Genomic DNA, 19,540 nt, shown 5'->3' on the forward strand with positions numbered 1-19,540 from the left:
AAAATGAATATGATAACCGATCCGATCGGTAAAGCTATAGCCTACATTAGGTAGTTAGAGATGGATAACTTTACTTTGAAGTTACGTTACAACGATTATTGAGCTAGTCTGCCTCGCAAAGTATAAAAAGATAGCGAAGAGAAATATACCTGGAATATTATCCGATGGAACAAGGTCAGTTCCAGGATCAGAGATGTCCAGCCGGCTCTTTTTTCGACGGAGAATGAATTCATTATCTGAATCACTCTCAGCGCTGGATGAACTGTCCAGGGACCAAGAGACGAGCCCGTTCTCATCCTTTGGCGGCATATGTGACGCCATATGACAAAACGGCGAAATACTACGCACATGGCACCCTTTAGCGTGAATATAACACGCGAACCCAAGGCGTCATAAAGTTGACTGGCATCCTTTAGCGTGAATATGAGACGCAGACCCTACCCCACACCTAAACCTACCCATCACAGTGCGTGTTATATTGACGATAAAGGGTGCCATGTGCGTAGTATTTCGCCGTTTTGTCATATGGCTTCACATATGCCGCCAAAGGATGAGAATGCGTTGAAGAGACATCGCTGTCCCTATCTGTATCTGCTCCTCCATCCGACTCCTCATGGTCAAGCATTTTAAGCATGGCTTAAACCTCTGTGGCTGTCATTGTTCTTTTTGATGACATTTTGTTAGCTCAATTGTATAATATTTATTAGCGTCGGAATAGCGTGAACAAAAAAAGCCAAATCGTTGCTATGCAACGGGGACACTCATTACAGAGGCGGGAAATGTAGCGGAAGTTTTATGATATCTAATGCGTGCGGTCAAAGTGACCGCCATGGCCATTCTAGGTAGAAATACTCAGAACTGTTTTGTGTTTTCTGATTTTAATAAAATAACAGTGTCAGAATAAAATATACATATATTTAGGAAAAGTCAGAGTCATACAGCCACATGTATTTTATTTGAACAAAGTTATTACACTGTACAATTCAAAAACGGTCAAAATGACCGCCTTGGTAGTTCTAGTGTTAATATAAGTCACACACACATTAACAATTCTTTATGTATAACAATTCTTCTGGGCTCCTCTTTCCAATATTGGACTGCCACAAAGCGTTCCAGAAAAGCTTCTAAAACAATCCACTTTCTCAAAAGGCACAAATGTCAAACAACGCTCAGATCATACCCCTTTCTTCAACATCGACAACAGCAACACAGAAACTTCATCAACGACACAGAGCTGACGTCCAACGAAAAAGTCAAAAACCTACCAACAATTGCTAACTTATGCACTTCAGAAACTTGACATTGATTGTATTCTTAGAAAACTTGCAATGGCTGACCTTGAATGGGGCACGTATCCAAAGCACTCTTTACTCTAAAACCCACTTTTTGCAACTGCTGTCATAGACAACACCCAGTTCCACATTTCAACAAAGTTTGCTGCATAGGACCTACAGATGCAAAAACAAAACAAATACAAAATGAGACTTAAATACCAAACACCACTCAGAACATACTCCTTTCTTCAATATTGCAAAAAGCAATAAAGAACGCTCATCAACGACACAGAGCTCACAACCAAAGTCACTGCTCTGTGCCCAATTCATGTTCAGAAAGGCGCATCATGACTCTTCATCGTGGGTTGGGAGACAAGCACTTTCGAAACACATTTCCATGCAAAGAACTATAGAAATGATCCCTGAAAATATAGTCTTATTGGTTTATAGAAACTCAATTGGCATTCCATTCTGCTGCGCTTCTCCTCTAAAATGGTTTTGCGTAGTTTAATTTTGTAGGCGCTAAAGTTTACGTGAAATTTTAGCGCACACATCGGAGCCAAAAGTAGAAAGGACTTCCACAATCTCTTTGAAGCCGACTGTTAAGATATGTGGAATACAAACAACAATCCATAATGTCATACTTTTTTGCAGCATAGCTACCCGTTTCATGCTTTGTAGTTCATTCGTTGAAGCTAAATTTAGAAAATCTTTTAATAGAAGTCACACACACATTAACAATTCTTTATGTAGACATTTCAGAAACCTGACGTAATTTGAGCACTTAGAAAACATGCTATGACTGACATCGAAATGTGAAATGAACCCGTGTCAGGCCCGTTTTTTCAATAACACCTGATTTTCATATCTGCTGTCTTATCCGAGATGCAATACCACATCGCTGGAAACATTTCAAGTTTTTGCAGTGATATTGTATTGTATCTTGGATGAGACAACGTATGCTTTATACAAAGGATAATGTGATTCGGGCCCCAAGACGAGGAGAGGTTTAAACTGCCGCAAAACACAACCACAAGAGAGATGGGAGCCGGGTTAACAGAAATGATCTTTTATTTAGCCAAGAACTTAGGAATTTAAACTGGTACTTAGGTTCCTCCCGGGCTGTGGTATGAACAAACCGGGCTTTGTTCCACACATCTGTTACAACGCTAGGCCACTTTAAAAGGGGAAGACAGAACTGAAGAAAGGCAACATCATTAAAGAAGATTTTGCAAGTCTAACTCTGTCTTCTTACTCTTCAGCTGGTTTCTCTCTTGGCCAACGTGTGCTTCAGCACCTCATACTGAAGAATTCTGTCCTTCAAACCATCTAACCTTGAGTGTAGCAGAGTTCTCAATTTTATGGTGACCTCCATTAGGCCATCATTGCCTACAGCTGTGGGTGGTTCCATGTTTGGAGTGTGAGTAGGTGGAAATTTTCATGATTGATGTCTTTTCCTAGCCGTGAGCTGCTCCATTGGTCTGGGCTCCTCTTTCCAATATTGGATTGCCAGAAAGCGTTCCAGAAAAGCTTCTAAAACAATCCACTTTCTCAAAAGGCACAAATGTCAAACAACGCTCAGATCATACCCCTTTCTTCAACATCGACAACAGCAACACAGAAACTTCTTCAACTGCAGAGAGCTGACGTCCAACGAAAAAGTCACAAACCTACCAACAATTGCTAACTTAGGCATTTCAGAAACTTGACATTGATAGTATTTAAAGAAAATTTGCAAAGGCTGACCTCGAACTGGGCACATATCCAAAGCACTCTTTACTCTAAAATCCACTTTTTGCAACCTCTGTCTTAGACAACACACAGTTCCACATTTCAATAACGTTTGCTGCATATGACCTACAGATGCAAAAACAAAACAATTCCAAAATGAGACTTTAATACCAAACACCACTCAGAACATACTCCTTTCTTCCATATTGTGAAAAACAATACAGAACGCTCATCAACGACACAGAGCTCACAACCAAAGTCACTGCTCTGTGCCCAATTCATGCTCAGAAAGGAGCATCATGACTCTTCATCGTGGGTTGGGAGACAAGCACTTTCAAAACACATTTCCAAGCAAAGAACTATAGAAATGATCCCTGAAAATATAGTCTTAAGGGTTTATAGAAACTCAATCGCCATTCCATTCTGCTGCGCTTCTCCTCTAAAATGGTTTTGCGTAGTTTAATTTTGTAGGCGCTAAAGTTTACGTGAAATTTTAGCGCACACATCGGAGCCAAAAGTAGAAAGGACTTCCACAATCTCTTTGAAGCCGACTGTTAAGATATGTGGAATACAAACAACAATCCATAATGTCATACTTTTTTGCAGCATAGCTACCCGTTTCATGCTTTGTAGTTCATTCGTTGAAGCTAAATTTAGAAAATCTTTTAATAGAAGTCACACACACATTAACAATTCTTTATGTAGACATTTCAGAAACCTGACGTAATTTGAGCACTTAGAAAACATGCTATGACTGACATCGAAATGTGAAATGAACCCGTGTCAGGCCCGTTTTTTCAATAACACCTGATTTTCATATCTGCTGTCTTATTCGAGATGCAATACCACATCGCTGGAAACATTTCAAGTTTTTGCAGTGATATTGTATTGTATCTTGGATGAGACAACGTATGCTTTATACAAAGGATAATGTGATTCGGGCCCCAAGACGGGGAGAGGTTTAAACTGCCGCAAAACACAACCACAAGAGAGATGGGAGCCGGGTTAACAGAAATGATCTTTTATTTAGCCAAGAACTTAGGAATTTAAACTGGTACTTAGGTTCCTCCCGGGCTGTGGTATGAACAAACCGGGCTTTGTTCCACACATCTGTTACAATGCTAGGCCACTTTAAAAGGGGAAGACAGAACTGAAGAAAGGCAACATCATTAAAGAAGATTTTGCAAGTCTAACTCTGTCTTCTTACTCTTCAGCTGGTTTCTCTCTTGGCCAACGTGTGCTTCAGCACCTCATACTGAAGAATTCTGTCCTTCAAACCATCTAACCTTGAGTGTAGCAGAGTTCTCAATTTTATGGTGACCTCCATTAGGCCATCATTGCCTACAGCTGTGGGTGGTTCCAGGTTTGGAGTGTGAGTAGGTGGAAATGTTCACGATTGATTTCTTTTCCTAGCCGTGAGCTTCTCCATTGGTCCTGGGCTCCTCTTTCCAATATTGGACTGCCACAAAGCATTCCAGAAAAGCTTCTAAAACAATACACTTTCTCAAAAGGCACAAATGTCAAACAACGCTCAGATCATACCCCTTTCTTCAACTTCGACAACAGCAACACAGAAACTTCATCAACGACACAGAGCTGACGTCCAACGAAAAAGTCAAAAACCTACCAACAATTGCTAACTTATGCACTTCAGAAACTTGACATTGATTGCATTCTTAGAAAACTTGCAATGGCTGACCTTGAATTGGGCACGTATCCAAAGCACTCTTTACTCTAAAACCCACTTTTTGCAACTGCTGTCATAGACAACACACAGTTCCGCATTTCAACAAAGTTTGCTGCATAGGACCTTCAGATGCAAAAACAAAACAATTACAAAATGAGACTTAAATACCAAACACCACTCAGAACATACTCCTTTCTTCAATATTGCAAAAAGCAATAAAGAACGCTCATCAACGACACAGAGCTCACAACCAAAGTCACTGCTCTGTGCCCAATTCATGCTCAGAAAGGAGCATCATGACTCTTCATCGTGGGTTGGGAGACAAGCACTTTCAAAACACATTTCCAAGCAAAGAACTATAGAAATGATCCCTGAAAATATAGTCTTGTTGGTTTATAGAAACTCAATTGGCATTCCATTCTGCTGCGCTTCTCCTCTAAAATGGTTTTGCGTAGTTGAATTTTGTAGGCGCTAAAGTTTATGTGACATTTTAGCGCACACATCGGAGCCAAAAGCAGAAAGGACTTCCGAAATCTCTTTGAAGCCGACTGTTAAGATATGTGGAATACAAACAACAATCCATAATGTCATACTTTTTTGCAGCATAGCTACCCGTTTCATGCTTTGTAGTTCATTCGTTGAAGCTAAATTTAGAAAATCTTTTAATAGAAGTCACACACACATTAACAATTCTTTATGTAGACATTTCAGAAACCTGACGTCATTTGAGCACTTAGAAAACATGCTATGACTGACATCGAAATGTGAAATGAACCCGTGTCAGGCCCGTTTTTTCAATAACACCTGATTTTCATATCTGCTGTCTTATTCGAGATGCAATACCACATCGCTGGAAACATTTCAAGTTTTTGCAGTGATATTGTATTGTATCTTGGATGAGACAACGTATGCTTTATACAAAGGATAATGTGATTCGGGCCCCAAGACGAGGAGAGGTTTAAACTGCCGCAAAACACAACCACAAGAGAGATGGAAGCCGGGTTAACAGAAATGATCTTTTATTTAGCCAAGAACTTAGGAATTTAAACTGGTACTTAGGTTCTTCCCGGGCTGTGGTATGAAAAAACCGGGCTTTGTTCCACACATCTGTTACAACGCTAGGCCACTTTAAAAGGGGAAGACAGAACTGAAGAAAGGCAACATCATTAAAGAAGATTTTGCAAGTCTAACTCTGTCTTCTTACTCTTCAGCTGGTTTCTCTCTTGGCCAACGTGTGCTTCAGCACCTCATACTGAAGAATTCTGTCCTTCAAACCATCTAACCTTGAGTGTAGCAGAGTTCTCAATTTTATGGTGACCTCCATTAGGCCATCATTGCCTACAGCTGTGGGTGGTTCCAAGTTTGGAGTGTGAGTAGGTGGAAATGTCCATGATTGATGTATTTTCCTAGCCGTGAGCTTCTCCATTGGTCCTGGCCTCCTCTTTCCAATATTGGACTGCCACAAAGCATTCCAGAAAAGCTTCTAAAACAATCCACTTTCTCAAAAGGCATAAATGTCAAACAGCGCTCAGATCATACCCATTTCTTCAACATCGACAACAGCAACACAGAAACTTCATCATCAACGACACAGAGCTGACGTCCAACGAAAAAGTCAAAAACCTACCAACAATTGCTAACTTAAAGCATTTCAGAAACTTGACATTGATTGCATTCTTAAAAAACTTGCAATGGCTGACCTTGAATTGGGCACGTATCCAAAGCACTCTTTACTCTAAAACCCACTTTTTGCAACTGCTGTCATAGAAAACACACAGTTCCGCATTTCAACAAAGTTTGCTGCATAGGACCTACAGATGCAAAAACAAAACAATTCCAAAATGAGACTTAAATACCAAACACCACTCAGAACATACTCCTTTCTTCAATATTGCAAAAAGCAATAAAGAACGCTCATCAATGACACAGAGCTCACAACCAAAGTCACTGCTCTGTGCCCAATTCATGCTCAGAAAGGAGCATCATGACTCTTCATCGTGGGTTGGGAGACAAGCACTTTCAAAACACATTTCCAAGCAAAGAACTATAGAAATGATCCCTGAAAATATAGTCTTGTTGGTTTATAGAAACTCAATTGGCATTCCATTCTGCTGCGCTTCTCCTCTAAAATGGTTTTGCGTAGTTGAATTTTGTAGGCGCTAAAGTTTATGTGACATTTTAGCGCACACATCGGAGCCAAAAGCAGAAAGGACTTCCGAAATGTCTTTGAAGCCGACTGTTAAGATATGTGGAATACAAACAACAATCCATAATGTCATACTTTTTTGCAGCATAGCTACCCGTTTCATGCTTTGTAGTTCATTCGTTGAAGCTAAATTTAGAAAATCTTTTAATAGAAGTCACACACACATTAACAATTCTTTATGTAGACATTTCAGAAACCTGACGTCATTTGAGCACTTAGAAAACATGCTATGACTGACATCGAAATGTGAAATGAACCCGTGTCAGGCCCGTTTTTTCAATAACATCTGATTTTCATATCTGCTGTCTTATCCGAGATGCAATACCACATCACTGGAAACATTTCAAGTTTTTGCAGTGATATTGTATTGTATCTTGGATGAGACAACGTTTGCTTTATACAAAGGATGCTGTGACACGGGCCCCAAGACGAGGAGAGGTTTAAGCTGCAACAAAACACAACCACAAGAGAGACGGGAGCCGGGTTAACAGAAATGATCTTTTATTTAACCAAGAACTTAGGAATTTAAACTGGTACTTAGGTTCCTCCCGGGCTGCGGTATCAACAAACCGGGCTTTGTTCCACACATCTGTTACAACGCTAGGCCACCTTAAAAGGGGAAGACAGAACTGAAGAAAGGCAACATCATTAAAGAAGATTTTGCAAGTCTAACTCTGTCTTCTTACTCTTCAGCTGGTTTCTCTCTTGGCCAACGTGTGCTTCAGCACCTCTGAAGGATTCTGTCCTTCGAACCATCTAACCTTGAGTGTAGCAGAGTTCTCAATTTTATGGTGACCTCCATTAGGCCATCATTGCCTACAGCTGTGGGTGGTTCCATGTTTGGAGTGTGAGTAGGTGGAAATTGTCATGATTGATGTCTTTTCCTAGCCGTGAGCTGCTCCATTGGTCTGGGCTCCTCTTTCCAATATTGGATTGCCAGAAAGCGTTCCAGAAAAGCTTCTAAAACAATCCACTTTCTCAAAAGGCACAAATGTCAAACAACGCTCAGATCATACCCCTTTCTTCAACATCGACAACAGCAACACAGAAACTTCTTCAACTGCAGAGAGCTGACGTCCAACGAAAAAGTCACAAACCTACCAACAATTGCTAACTTAGGCATTTCAGAAACTTGACATTGATAGTATTTAAAGAAAATTTGCAAAGGCTGACCTCGAACTGGGCACATATCCAAAGCACTCTTTACTCTAAAATCCACTTTTTGCAACCTCTGTCTTAGACAACACACAGTTCCACATTTCAATAACGTTTGCTGCATATGACCTACAGATGCAAAAACAAAACAATTCCAAAATGAGACTTAAATACCAAACACCACTCAGAACATACTCCTTTCTTCCATATTGTGAAAAGCAATACAGAACGCTCATCAACGACACAGAGCTCACAACCAAAGTCACTGCTCTGTGCCCAATTCATGCTCAGAAAGGAGCATCATGACTCTTCATCGTGGGTTGGGAGACAAGCACTTTCAAAACACATTTCCAAGCAAAGAACTATAGAAATGATCCCTGAAAATATAGTCTTAAGGGTTTATAGAAACTCAATCGCCATTCCATTCTGCTGCGCTTCTCCTCTAAAATGGTTTTGCGTAGTTTAATTTTGTAGGCGCTAAAGTTTACGTGAAATTTTAGCGCACACATCGGAGCCAAAAGTAGAAAGGACTTCCACAATCTCTTTGAAGCCGACTGTTAAGATATGTGGAATACAAACAACAATCCATAATGTCATACTTTTTTGCAGCATAGCTACCCGTTTCATGCTTTGTAGTTCATTCGTTGAAGCTAAATTTAGAAAATCTTTTAATAGAAGTCACACACACATTAACAATTCTTTATGTAGACATTTCAGAAACCTGACGTAATTTGAGCACTTAGAAAACATGCTATGACTGACATCGAAATGTGAAATGAACCCGTGTCAGGCCCGTTTTTTCAATAACACCTGATTTTCATATCTGCTGTCTTATTCGAGATGCAATACCACATCGCTGGAAACATTTCAAGTTTTTGCAGTGATATTGTATTGTATCTTGGATGAGACAACGTATGCTTTATACAAAGGATAATGTGATTCGGGCCCCAAGACGGGGAGAGGTTTAAACTGCCGCAAAACACAACCACAAGAGAGATGGGAGCCGGGTTAACAGAAATGATCTTTTATTTAGCCAAGAACTTAGGAATTTAAACTGGTACTTAGGTTCCTCCCGGGCTGTGGTATGAACAAACCGGGCTTTGTTCCACACATCTGTTACAATGCTAGGCCACTTTAAAAGGGGAAGACAGAACTGAAGAAAGGCAACATCATTAAAGAAGATTTTGCAAGTCTAACTCTGTCTTCTTACTCTTCAGCTGGTTTCTCTCTTGGCCAACGTGTGCTTCAGCACCTCATACTGAAGAATTCTGTCCTTCAAACCATCTAACCTTGAGTGTAGCAGAGTTCTCAATTTTATGGTGACCTCCATTAGGCCATCATTGCCTACAGCTGTGGGTGGTTCCAGGTTTGGAGTGTGAGTAGGTGGAAATGTTCATGATTGATTTCTTTTCCTAGCCGTGAGCTTCTCCATTGGTCCTGGGCTCCTCTTTCCAATATTGGACTGCCACAAAGCATTCCAGAAAAGCTTCTAAAACAATACACTTTCTCAAAAGGCACAAATGTCAAACAACGCTCAGATCATACCCCTTTCTTCAACTTCGACAACAGCAACACAGAAACTTCATCAACGACACAGAGCTGACGTCCAACGAAAAAGTCAAAAACCTACCAACAATTGCTAACTTATGCACTTCAGAAACTTGACATTGATTGCATTCTTAGAAAACTTGCAATGGCTGACCTTGAATTGGGCACGTATCCAAAGCACTCTTTACTCTAAAACCCACTTTTTGCAACTGCTGTCATAGACAACACACAGTTCCGCATTTCAACAAAGTTTGCTGCATAGGACCTTCAGATGCAAAAACAAAACAATTACAAAATGAGACTTAAATACCAAACACCACTCAGAACATACTCCTTTCTTCAATATTGCAAAAAGCAATAAAGAACGCTCATCAACGACACAGAGCTCACAACCAAAGTCACTGCTCTGTGCCCAATTCATGCTCAGAAAGGAGCATCATGACTCTTCATCGTCGGTTGGGAGACAAGCACTTTCGAAACACATTTCCAAGCAAAGAACTATAGAAATGATCCCTGAAAATATAGTCTTGTTGGTTTATAGAAACTCAATTGGCATTCCATTCTGCTGCGCTTCTCCTCTAAAATGGTTTTGCGTAGTTGAATTTTGTAGGCGCTAAAGTTTATGTGACATTTTAGCGCACACATCGGAGCCAAAAGCAGAAAGGACTTCCGAAATCTCTTTGAAGCCAACTGTTAAGATATGTGGAATACAAACAACAATCCATAATGTCATACTTTTTTGCAGCATAGCTACCCGTTTCATGCTTTGTAGTTCATTCGTTGAAGCTAAATTTAGAAAATCTTTTAATAGAAGTCACACACACATTAACAATTCTTTATGTAGACATTTCAGAAACCTGACGTCATTTGAGCACTTAGAAAACATGCTATGACTGACATCGAAATGTGAAATGAACCCGTGTCAGGCCCGTTTTTTCAATAACACCTGATTTTCATATCTGCTGTCTTATTCGAGATGCAATACCACATCGCTGGAAACATTTCAAGTTTTTGCAGTGATATTGTATTGTATCTTGGATGAGACAACGTATGCTTTATACAAAGGATAATGTGATTCGGGCCCCAAGACGAGGAGAGGTTTAAACTGCCGCAAAACACAACCACAAGAGAGATGGGAGCCGGGTTAACAGAAATGATCTTTTATTTAGCCAAGAACTTAGGAATTTAAACTGGTACTTAGGTTCCTCCCGGGCTGTGGTATGAACAAACCGGGCTTTGTTCCACACATCTGTTACAATGCTAGGCCACTTTAAAAGGGGAAGACAGAACTGAAGAAAGGCAACATCATTAAAGAAGATTTTGCAAGTCTAACTCTGTCTTCTTACTCTTCAGCTGGTTTCTCTCTTGGCCAACGTGTGCTTCAGCACCTCATACTGAAGAATTCTGTCCTTCAAACCATCTAACCTTGAGTGTAGCAGAGTTCTCAATTTTATGGTGACCTCCATTAGGCCATCATTGCCTACAGCTGTGGGTGGTTCCAGGTTTGGAGTGTGAGTAGGTGGAAATGTTCATGATTGATTTCTTTTCCTAGCCGTGAGCTTCTCCATTGGTCCTGGGCTCCTCTTTCCAATATTGGACTGCCACAAAGCATTCCAGAAAAGCTTCTAAAACAATCCACTTTCTCAAAAGGCACAAATGTCAAACTACGCTCAGATCATACCCCTTTCTTCAACTTCGACAACAGCAACACAGAAACTTCATCAACGACACAGAGCTGACGTCCAACGAAAAAGTCAAAAACCTACCAACAATTGCTAACTTAAAGCATTTCAGAAACTTGACATTGATTGCATTCTTAAAAAACTTGCAATGGCTGACCTTGAATTGGGCACGTATCCAAAGCACTCTTTACTCTAAAACCCACTTTTTGCAACTGCTGTCATAGACAACACACAGTTCCGCATTTCAACAAAGTTTGCTGCATAGGACCTACAGATGCAAAAACAAAACAATTACAAAATGAGACTTAAATACCAAACACCACTCAGAACATACTCCTTTCTTCAATATTGAAAAAAGCAATAAAGAACGCACATCAATGACACAGAGCTCACAACCAAAGTCACTGCTCTGTGCCCAATTCATGCTCAGAAAGGAGCATCATGACTCTTCATCGTGGGTTGGGAGACAAGCACTTTCAAAACACATTTCCAAGCAAAGAACTATAGAAATGATCCCTGAAAATATAGTCTTGTTGGTTTATAGAAACTCAATTGGCATTCCATTCTGCTGCGCTTCTCCTCTAAAATGGTTTTGCGTAGTTGAATTTTGTAGGCGCTAAAGTTTATGTGACATTTTAGCGCACACATCGGAGCCAAAAGCAGAAAGGACTTCCGAAATCTCTTTGAAGCCGACTGTTAAGATATGTGGAATACAAACAACAATCCATAATGTCATACTTTTTTGCAGCATAGCTACCCGCTTCATGCTTTGTAGTTCATTCGTTGAAGCTAAATTTAGAAAATCTTTTAATAGAAGTCACACACACATTAACAATTCTTTATGTAGACATTTCAGAAACCTGACGTCATTTGAGCACTTAGAAAACATGCTATGACTGACATCGAAATGTGAAATGAACCCGTGTCAGGCCCGTTTTTTCAATAACATCTGATTTTCATATCTGCTGTCTTATCCGAGATGCAATACCACATCGCTGGAAACATTTCAAGTTTTTGCAGTGATATTGTATTGTATCTTGGATGAGACAACGTTTGCTTTATACAAAGGATGCTGTAACACGGGCCCCAAGACGAGGAGAGGTTTAAGCTGCAACAAAACACAACCACAAGAGAGACGGGAGCCGGGTTAACAGAAATGATCTTTTATTTAACCAAGAACTTAGGAATTTAAACTGGTACTTAGGTTCATCCCGGGCTGCGGTATCAACAAACCGGGCTTTGTTCCACACATCTGTTACAACGCTAGGCCACCTTAAAGGGGAAGACAGAACTGAAGAAAGGCAACATCATTAAAGAAGATTTTGCAAGTCTAACTCTGTCTTCTTACTCTTCAGCTGGTTTCTCTCTTGTCCAACGTGTGCTTCAGCACCTCTGAAGGATTCTGTCCTTCGAACCATCTAACCTTGAGTGTAGCAGAGTTCTCAATTTTATGGTGACCTCCATTAGGCCATCATTGCCTACAGCTGTGGGTGGTTCCATGTTTGGAGTGTGAGTAGGTGGAAATTTTCATGATTGATGTCTTTTCCTAGCCGTGAGCTGCTCCATTGGTCTGGGCTCCTCTTTCCAATATTGGATTGCCAGAAAGCGTTCCAGAAAAGCTTCTAAAACAATCCACTTTCTCAAAAGGCACAAATGTCAAACAACACTCAGATCATACCCCTTTCTTCAACATCGACAACAGCAACACAGAAACTTCTTCAACTGCAGAGAGCTGACGTCCAACGAAAAAGTCACAAACCTACCAACAATTGCTAACTTAGGCATTTCAGAAACTTGACATTGATAGTATTTAAAGAAAATTTGCAAAGGCTGACCTCGAACTGGGCACATATCCAAAGCACTCTTTACTCTAAAATCCACTTTTTGCAACCTCTGTCTTAGACAACACACAGTTCCACATTTCAATAACGTTTGCTGCATATGACCTACAGATGCAAAAACAAAACAATTCCAAAATGAGACTTAAATACCAAACACCACTCAGAACATACTCCTTTCTTCCATATTGTGAAAAGCAATACAGAACGCTCATCAACGACACAGAGCTCACAAACAAAGTCACTGCTCTGTGCCCATTTCATGCTCAGATAGGAGCATCATGACTCTTCATCGTGGGTTGGGAGACAAGCACTTTCAAAACACATTTCCAAGCAAAGAACTATAGAAATGATCCCTGAAAATATAGTCTTAAGGGTTTATAGAAACTCAATCGCCATTCCATTCTGCTGCGCTTCTCCTCTAAAATGGTTTTGCGTAGTTTAATTTTGTAGGCGCTAAAGTTTACGTGACATTTTAGCGCACACATCGGAGCCAAAAGCAGAAAGGACTTCCACAATCTCTTTGAAGCCATATTGTTAAGATATGTGGAATACAAACAACAATCCATAATGTCATACTTTTTTGCAGCATAGCTACCCGTTTCATGCTTTGTAATTCATTCGTTGAAGCCAAATTTAGAAAATCTTTTAACACTAGAACTACCGGAATTCCATAACTACTAGAACGACCATTGCGGTCATTCTGGCCGCTCATACTTTGACGTTCATATTGCCGTACTAAACGTCATTTTCGTCATGCCACAACTACATTTGAACCTTCTCTTTAAGTTTTCCGTTTGTGGCAGGATGGGTTAGCACCCCTCCCACTTGTTTTAGGTTTGACCAATGGCCAGGGTTCCGGTGCGTATAAGAGCATGAGCTACTAGTTCCTTGGCATGCGTCATTATCCGGGGTCGTGACATCATCTATGCGCCCTGCTGCTTTCTGCTGGGTTCAGCGTAACATGCTGCTCGTAAAATTTGCCAAAGCTGTTTATCCACTGTCGGTGCTGTTGGCGGGTCTATGGGCTTGTTTGGAGGGTTGAATGTGGACATTTGAGACAGTGTACGATTTATCGGTGCTTCATGCCAACGAGCATGTCGGAGACATTCGCCTCCATCTATCACATAGTCTGGGGATGGTGATTTTGGGACAGCGTGCTTGGTTGCATGCGACAAGGATGATACGTACTTTCTGTATGAGTATTATCTGCCCTGTGTTTCGCTATACGACTTTGTTTGCGCTGTGCCTCATCAACTGCTGTTCTGTTTGGGTTCTGTTTTGTGTGTGTTGTTTTGTTGCGAGTGAGTCGTCTCGAGTGCCCGTTCAAGTGAACCGTTCAGGTGAACCATTTCAAGTGAACCGTCCTAAGCGGGCCATTCAAGTGAGCCATTTCAAGTGAATCGTTCTAAGTGAGCCAATCAATGAGCCATTTCAAGTGAACGGTTTTCAGCGAGGGATGACTCTGTATTTGTGATATGTTTTGAGTTTGTTTCTTTTTTTTTGTTTATTTCTTTAACTAGTCGAGACCGAGTATTTTTGAAAATTATTGTATTAGTGAATTTATATATTTTTTTTTGTGGTTGAATTGTATTGCTGAATTTATGTGATTTGTTGTTATTTTTTTGTATAACACTGCTCTTTAATGTCCTTTTTTTCTGTTGTTTGTTGGAAGGGCCTGGGCATCCGGGGGCAGATGAGGGGGCAATTAGGTGGTAGGGTCCTCACTGTGTGTCGTGGTCTTTTCTGACCTGAGTCGTGGAGTGTGTGCTGTGCTGGTGTGTGTGCACTGAATAGAGTATTCTTCATAGATGTGATACCTCGAGACTGCCCTTGGGTATGCCCAGGTTTCCCTGGCGCCCACTCTAGAACCTAGTGAATTGAAGAGAGTGATTGCTGGTCAACGCCTTTTATAGAAAAATAACTGTCTTTTAACAATTAATAAAATATATATATGTTTTCAATCACCTATGTCTCTGACTCCAACTGTGGTTAGGATCTGTGCGTGCCTTAGCTTAGATGTCATATTAAATTCTTGGGGCGAAATTCCCCAAGTGGCGTAGTCGGAAATAATAAACTGAATTGAGCGTGGGTATAAATTGTTGTTACGCCCAATGTCGTATAGAATAGAGCTGCCGCTCCCGCACCACCCTGCCAAATTTTGGCGTGTAGTCGGCAGGATTATCACCGGATTGGGTCAGAGATAATAGGTTTTGGTTGTGTTTGTATTGTCTTTATGTTTTTTTTAATATTTTTTTGGAAACAGAACAGCAGCTTGGTGTAAGGAACAGGTGGCGCCTCTCCGGGGTGGTAAGTTTACTTAATTGTCATCCGAAATGGAGGAAGAATTACAGGAGTGGCGGGAGTTAGTAGCCCAGTTAAAGGCTGATAAGGTTAGGATGCAGCAGCTACAGGTGCCTGGGGCTGGTACTTCGACTGTTCCACCTGTAGGGCCCCAATCTTCTGGTGCTAGTGCATCGGAATGATTGGTTTTTGTGCCTCGAGAGCGTCGATGCCCAAAATTTAGCGGTAAATCCGGTATGAGTATCGATGTATGGGTCGAAGAGACGCGGGCTTGCAAGAGGCACGACATATGGGGATCACTGAACAAGCTTTCATTGTATTTGACCACCTGCAGGGGGAGGCCCGAGAGGAGATTCGATATCGTCCTGAGGCAGGGGACTGGCTATAGGTCCTCGCGTGTTTCTCGTGTAGCCGTTATGGCAGAGGACTGGTAATATGTTCTCGTGTGTTTCTCGTGCAGCCGTTATGGCAGAGGACTGGTAATAGGTTCTCATGTGTTTCTCGTGTAGCCGTTATGGCAGAGGACTAGTAATAGGTTCTCGTGTGTTTCTTGTATAGCCATCATGGCAGAGGACTGGTAATAGGTTCTCGTGTGTTTCTTGTATAGCCATCATGGCAGAGGACTGGTAATAGGTTCTTGTGTGTTTCTCGTATAGCCGTTATGGCAGAGGACTGGTAATAGGTTCTCGTGTGTTTCTTGTATAGCCATCATGGCAGAGGACTGGTAACAGATTCTCATGTGTTTCTCGTGTAGCCGTCATGGCAGGGGACCCGTGGCGAGGAAATCTGCGGTGCCTTCTAGCTCCCAGGGTAGTAGGATTGTCGCCCTCGGCGAATAGGCCGAGTTGGAGCTGGTCGGCATCCAAACGTGCACCATCCTCCCCGGACTGTAGGAGAGATGGGAAGTAGGTTCGCAGTCGGCTCTGAGTTAACCACTGTGTGATATCTTGTTTAGGCCTTGGTCATGAGTGATGTTGGTGGCTCCGGCTTGAGTCCATCGTCGGGGCGCCGATACAAAAAGGGAGGGGAAGATTGTGGCAGGATGGGTTAGCACCCCTCCCACTTGTTTTAGGTTTGACCAATAGCCAGGGTTCCGGTGCGTATAAGAGCATGAGCTACCAGTTCCTTGGCATGCGTCATTATCCGGGGTCGTGATGTCATCTATGTGCCCTGCTGCTTTCTGCTGGGTTCAGCGTAACGTGTTGCTCGTAAAATTTGCCGAAGCTGTTTATCCACTGGCGGTGCTGTTGGCGGGTCTATGGGCTTGGTTGGAGGGTTGAATGTGGACATTTGAGACAGTGTACGATTTATCGGTGCTTCACACCAACGAGCATGTCGGAGACATTCGCCTCCATCTATCGCATAGTCTGGGGATGGTGATTCTGGGACAGCGTGCTTGGTTGCATGCGACAAAGACGATACCTACCTTCTGAATGAGTATTATCTGCCCTGTGTTTTGCTATACGACTTTGTTTGCGCTGTGCCTCATCAACTGCTGTTCTGTTTGGGTTCTGTTTTGTGTGTGTTGTTTTGTTGCGAGTGAGTCGTCTCGAGTGGCCGATCAAGTGAACCATACAGGTGAACCATTTCAAGTGAACCGTCCTAAGCGGGCCATTCAAGTGAGCCATTTCAAGTGAATCGTTCTAAGTGAGCCAATCAATGAGCCATTTCAAGTGAACGGTTTTCAGCGAGGGATGACTCTGTATTTGTGATATGTTTTGAGTTTGTTTCTTTTTTTTGGTTTATTTCTTTAACTAGTCGAGACCGAGTATTTTTTAAAATTATTGTATCAGTGAATTTTTATATATTTTTTTGGGGTTGAATTGTATTGCTGAATTTATGTGATTTTTTGTTATTTTTTTGTATAACACTGCTCTTTAATGTCCTTTTTTTTCTGTTGTTTGTTGGCAGGGCATGGGCATCCGGGGGCAGATGAGGGGGCAATTAGGTGGTAGGGTCCTCACTGTGTGTCGTGGTCTTTTCTGACCTGAGTCGTGGAGTGTGTGCTGTGCTGGTGTGTGTGCACTGAATAGAATATTCTTCATAGATGTGATACCTCGAGACTGCCCTAGGGTATGCCCAGGTTTCCCTGTCGCCCACTCTAGAACCTAGTGAATTGAAGAGAGTGATTGCTGGTCAACGCCTTTTATAGGAAAAGAACTGTCTTTTAACAATTAATAAAATATATATGTTTTCAATCACCTATGTCTCTGACTCCAACTGTGGTTAGGATCCGTGCGTGCCTTAGCTTAGATGTCATATTAAATTCTTGGGGCGAAATTCCCCAAGTGGCGTAGTCGGAAATAATAAACTGAATTGAGCGTGGGTATAAATTGTTGTTACGCCCAATGTCATATAGAACAGAGCTGCCGCTCCCACACCACTCTGCAACACGATGAAACATTTAATTCCTGTCATCATGTTATGACGTCATCGCCATTAAAACCGCTTAAAACAAACACGAAAGAAAGATTGTCCCGACACGTGCTGCCTCTCTATGTGAGGAATGTTTTGCGTCAAAAAAAGTTTTTTTCACCGCACTTACCACATGAGTAGACATGCAAAAATTTAGGAAACGTCAAAGCTGTTTAGTACAGCCCTGTTTGTAAATAAGTTCAATAATCAATAATAAATCTAAAAATAAATGGATTTACAATGTTACGATTGGTAATAATAAAGATCAGGACACAACATTTAAATTCAAATGATTGTGAACATTTAATTTCTAGCCTAATTGATAAATATTTTCTTATTTTCTTAGTACAATAAAAACAAATCTTATGATACAATAACTTATAACATATATACAATAACAAAAACACTACCTACATTTGAAAACACTGTAAAAAACTTTCATGGACAGTATGCAGCACAATACAGTACACAAAAACAGGTTAAGAAAAAATGAACATTAGCTAAAAAAGAAAACTGCTTTAGAACTATTAGTTTCAGTAAAAAAAAAAAAAAAAAAAAAACTTAACGAACAAAATCAGGTTGAAAAGTTTTCCCCAAAGCTCATTTGAACGGCGCAAACACCCCGCATCATTCACTGACGCTTATGCACAGTCCACACAGGTAAACACCGCCTTTCGTGTGCAGCTCCCACACACCACTTTACGACATTTGGCACATGTCTCTTTGGTTTTATTTTGTTTGCAGTACCTCCTTACTTGGCACTGACGCCTTTTCTCCATCTGCTGCTGCTCCTGCCCGGGTCCTGGCTCTCGCACTACCAGTTGTGAGGTTTTTGATCCCATGTGGTCGGAGCGAAGTTCGCTCGCCAGTCGCATGATGAAGTCCCTCCGTGAAACTTGCTCATTTGTGCACTACTTGAACAATATGTGTGCGTTGATTGCAGCCAGGTCGAGGATGTTGTAGAAAACAGCTACTGGTCATCTACGGGAGGGAGCTTTTACTGAATATTTTCTAGCCATTTGATCTACAATGTCTACTCCTACCTTGGTCTTGTTGTAGTATGTTACCGTCTCTGGCTTTCTTTTCTGGCCACTTGTGATGCCAACAGCTGTGTGGACAGTGCTGAGGATGCAAACATTCTTTTTTTTTTTCCCTGATACACGGTTAGTGTTGCATCGCCACTTTTCAGCACCTCTGTGCTGAACAGCGGCATTTGCGCCTTTATGCACGGGGGGAGCTCTCGTCTGCTCTTGTTTACCGTGCCAACCAAGCTGGTTTTCTTGGCCTGAAGTGCCTTTGCCAATTCAAAAGAAGTAAAAAATTGTCGGTGGTGACGTTTCTTCCCTTCCCCAGGTATGGCTCGACCATTTTCAGCACCACACTGTCTGCAAGTCGTTGACCTGGCCTCCTCGTCTCGTCTTTGCCCAGATAAGGCGCACCGTTTACCATATATTTGGTGTCGACATCGGCAGCAAGCCAGAATTTGATTCCGAATTTGTCCGGTTTGTTTGCAATATACTGTATGAAACTGCACCTTGATTTTGTAGGGAATAGCTGCTCATCCACAGTGATGTCGGCACCAGGCTTGTAGCAGGCGATGCCGTTTTGGACAAATTTATCCCAAACATCACTCATAAGGGCAAACTTGTTGTCTCGCAGGCGTGTGCGTCGGGTTTCCCTTCTGTCGAAACGAAGGATTT

The 19,540-nt window shown here is 41.5% G+C and overlaps 8 non-coding genes across 8 annotated transcripts; all 8 read right to left on the minus strand.

Annotated features, from left to right (window-relative positions):
* Window positions 1-1,498: 1,498 nt before the first annotated feature.
* Window positions 1,499-1,712, minus strand: LOC143729937 (small nucleolar RNA U3). Its single transcript, XR_013200186.1, has one exon. It is a non-coding gene; the product is annotated as a small nucleolar RNA U3 (small nucleolar RNA).
* Window positions 1,713-3,181: 1,469 nt separating this feature from the next.
* LOC143730228 (small nucleolar RNA U3) lies at window positions 3,182-3,395 on the minus strand. The gene has a single exon (XR_013200445.1). It is a non-coding gene; the product is annotated as a small nucleolar RNA U3 (small nucleolar RNA).
* Window positions 3,396-4,865: 1,470 nt separating this feature from the next.
* LOC143730314 (small nucleolar RNA U3) lies at window positions 4,866-5,079 on the minus strand. Its single transcript, XR_013200522.1, has one exon. It is a non-coding gene; the product is annotated as a small nucleolar RNA U3 (small nucleolar RNA).
* Window positions 5,080-6,553: 1,474 nt separating this feature from the next.
* On the minus strand, window positions 6,554-6,767 carry LOC143730059 (small nucleolar RNA U3). The gene has a single exon (XR_013200291.1). It is a non-coding gene; the product is annotated as a small nucleolar RNA U3 (small nucleolar RNA).
* A 1,465-nt stretch (window positions 6,768-8,232) lies between these two features.
* LOC143729860 (small nucleolar RNA U3) lies at window positions 8,233-8,446 on the minus strand. Its single transcript, XR_013200116.1, has one exon. It is a non-coding gene; the product is annotated as a small nucleolar RNA U3 (small nucleolar RNA).
* Window positions 8,447-9,916: 1,470 nt separating this feature from the next.
* On the minus strand, window positions 9,917-10,130 carry LOC143729931 (small nucleolar RNA U3). The gene has a single exon (XR_013200181.1). It is a non-coding gene; the product is annotated as a small nucleolar RNA U3 (small nucleolar RNA).
* A 1,471-nt stretch (window positions 10,131-11,601) lies between these two features.
* On the minus strand, window positions 11,602-11,815 carry LOC143729910 (small nucleolar RNA U3). Its single transcript, XR_013200162.1, has one exon. It is a non-coding gene; the product is annotated as a small nucleolar RNA U3 (small nucleolar RNA).
* A 1,464-nt stretch (window positions 11,816-13,279) lies between these two features.
* Window positions 13,280-13,493, minus strand: LOC143729932 (small nucleolar RNA U3). The gene has a single exon (XR_013200182.1). It is a non-coding gene; the product is annotated as a small nucleolar RNA U3 (small nucleolar RNA).
* Window positions 13,494-19,540: the final 6,047 nt, after the last annotated feature.

Source organism: Siphateles boraxobius, unplaced genomic scaffold, assembly GCF_051911475.1.
Source record: "Siphateles boraxobius isolate OS27281-9 unplaced genomic scaffold, OSU_SipBor_1 8, whole genome shotgun sequence".
NCBI lineage: Eukaryota > Metazoa > Chordata > Actinopteri > Cypriniformes > Leuciscidae > Siphateles > Siphateles boraxobius.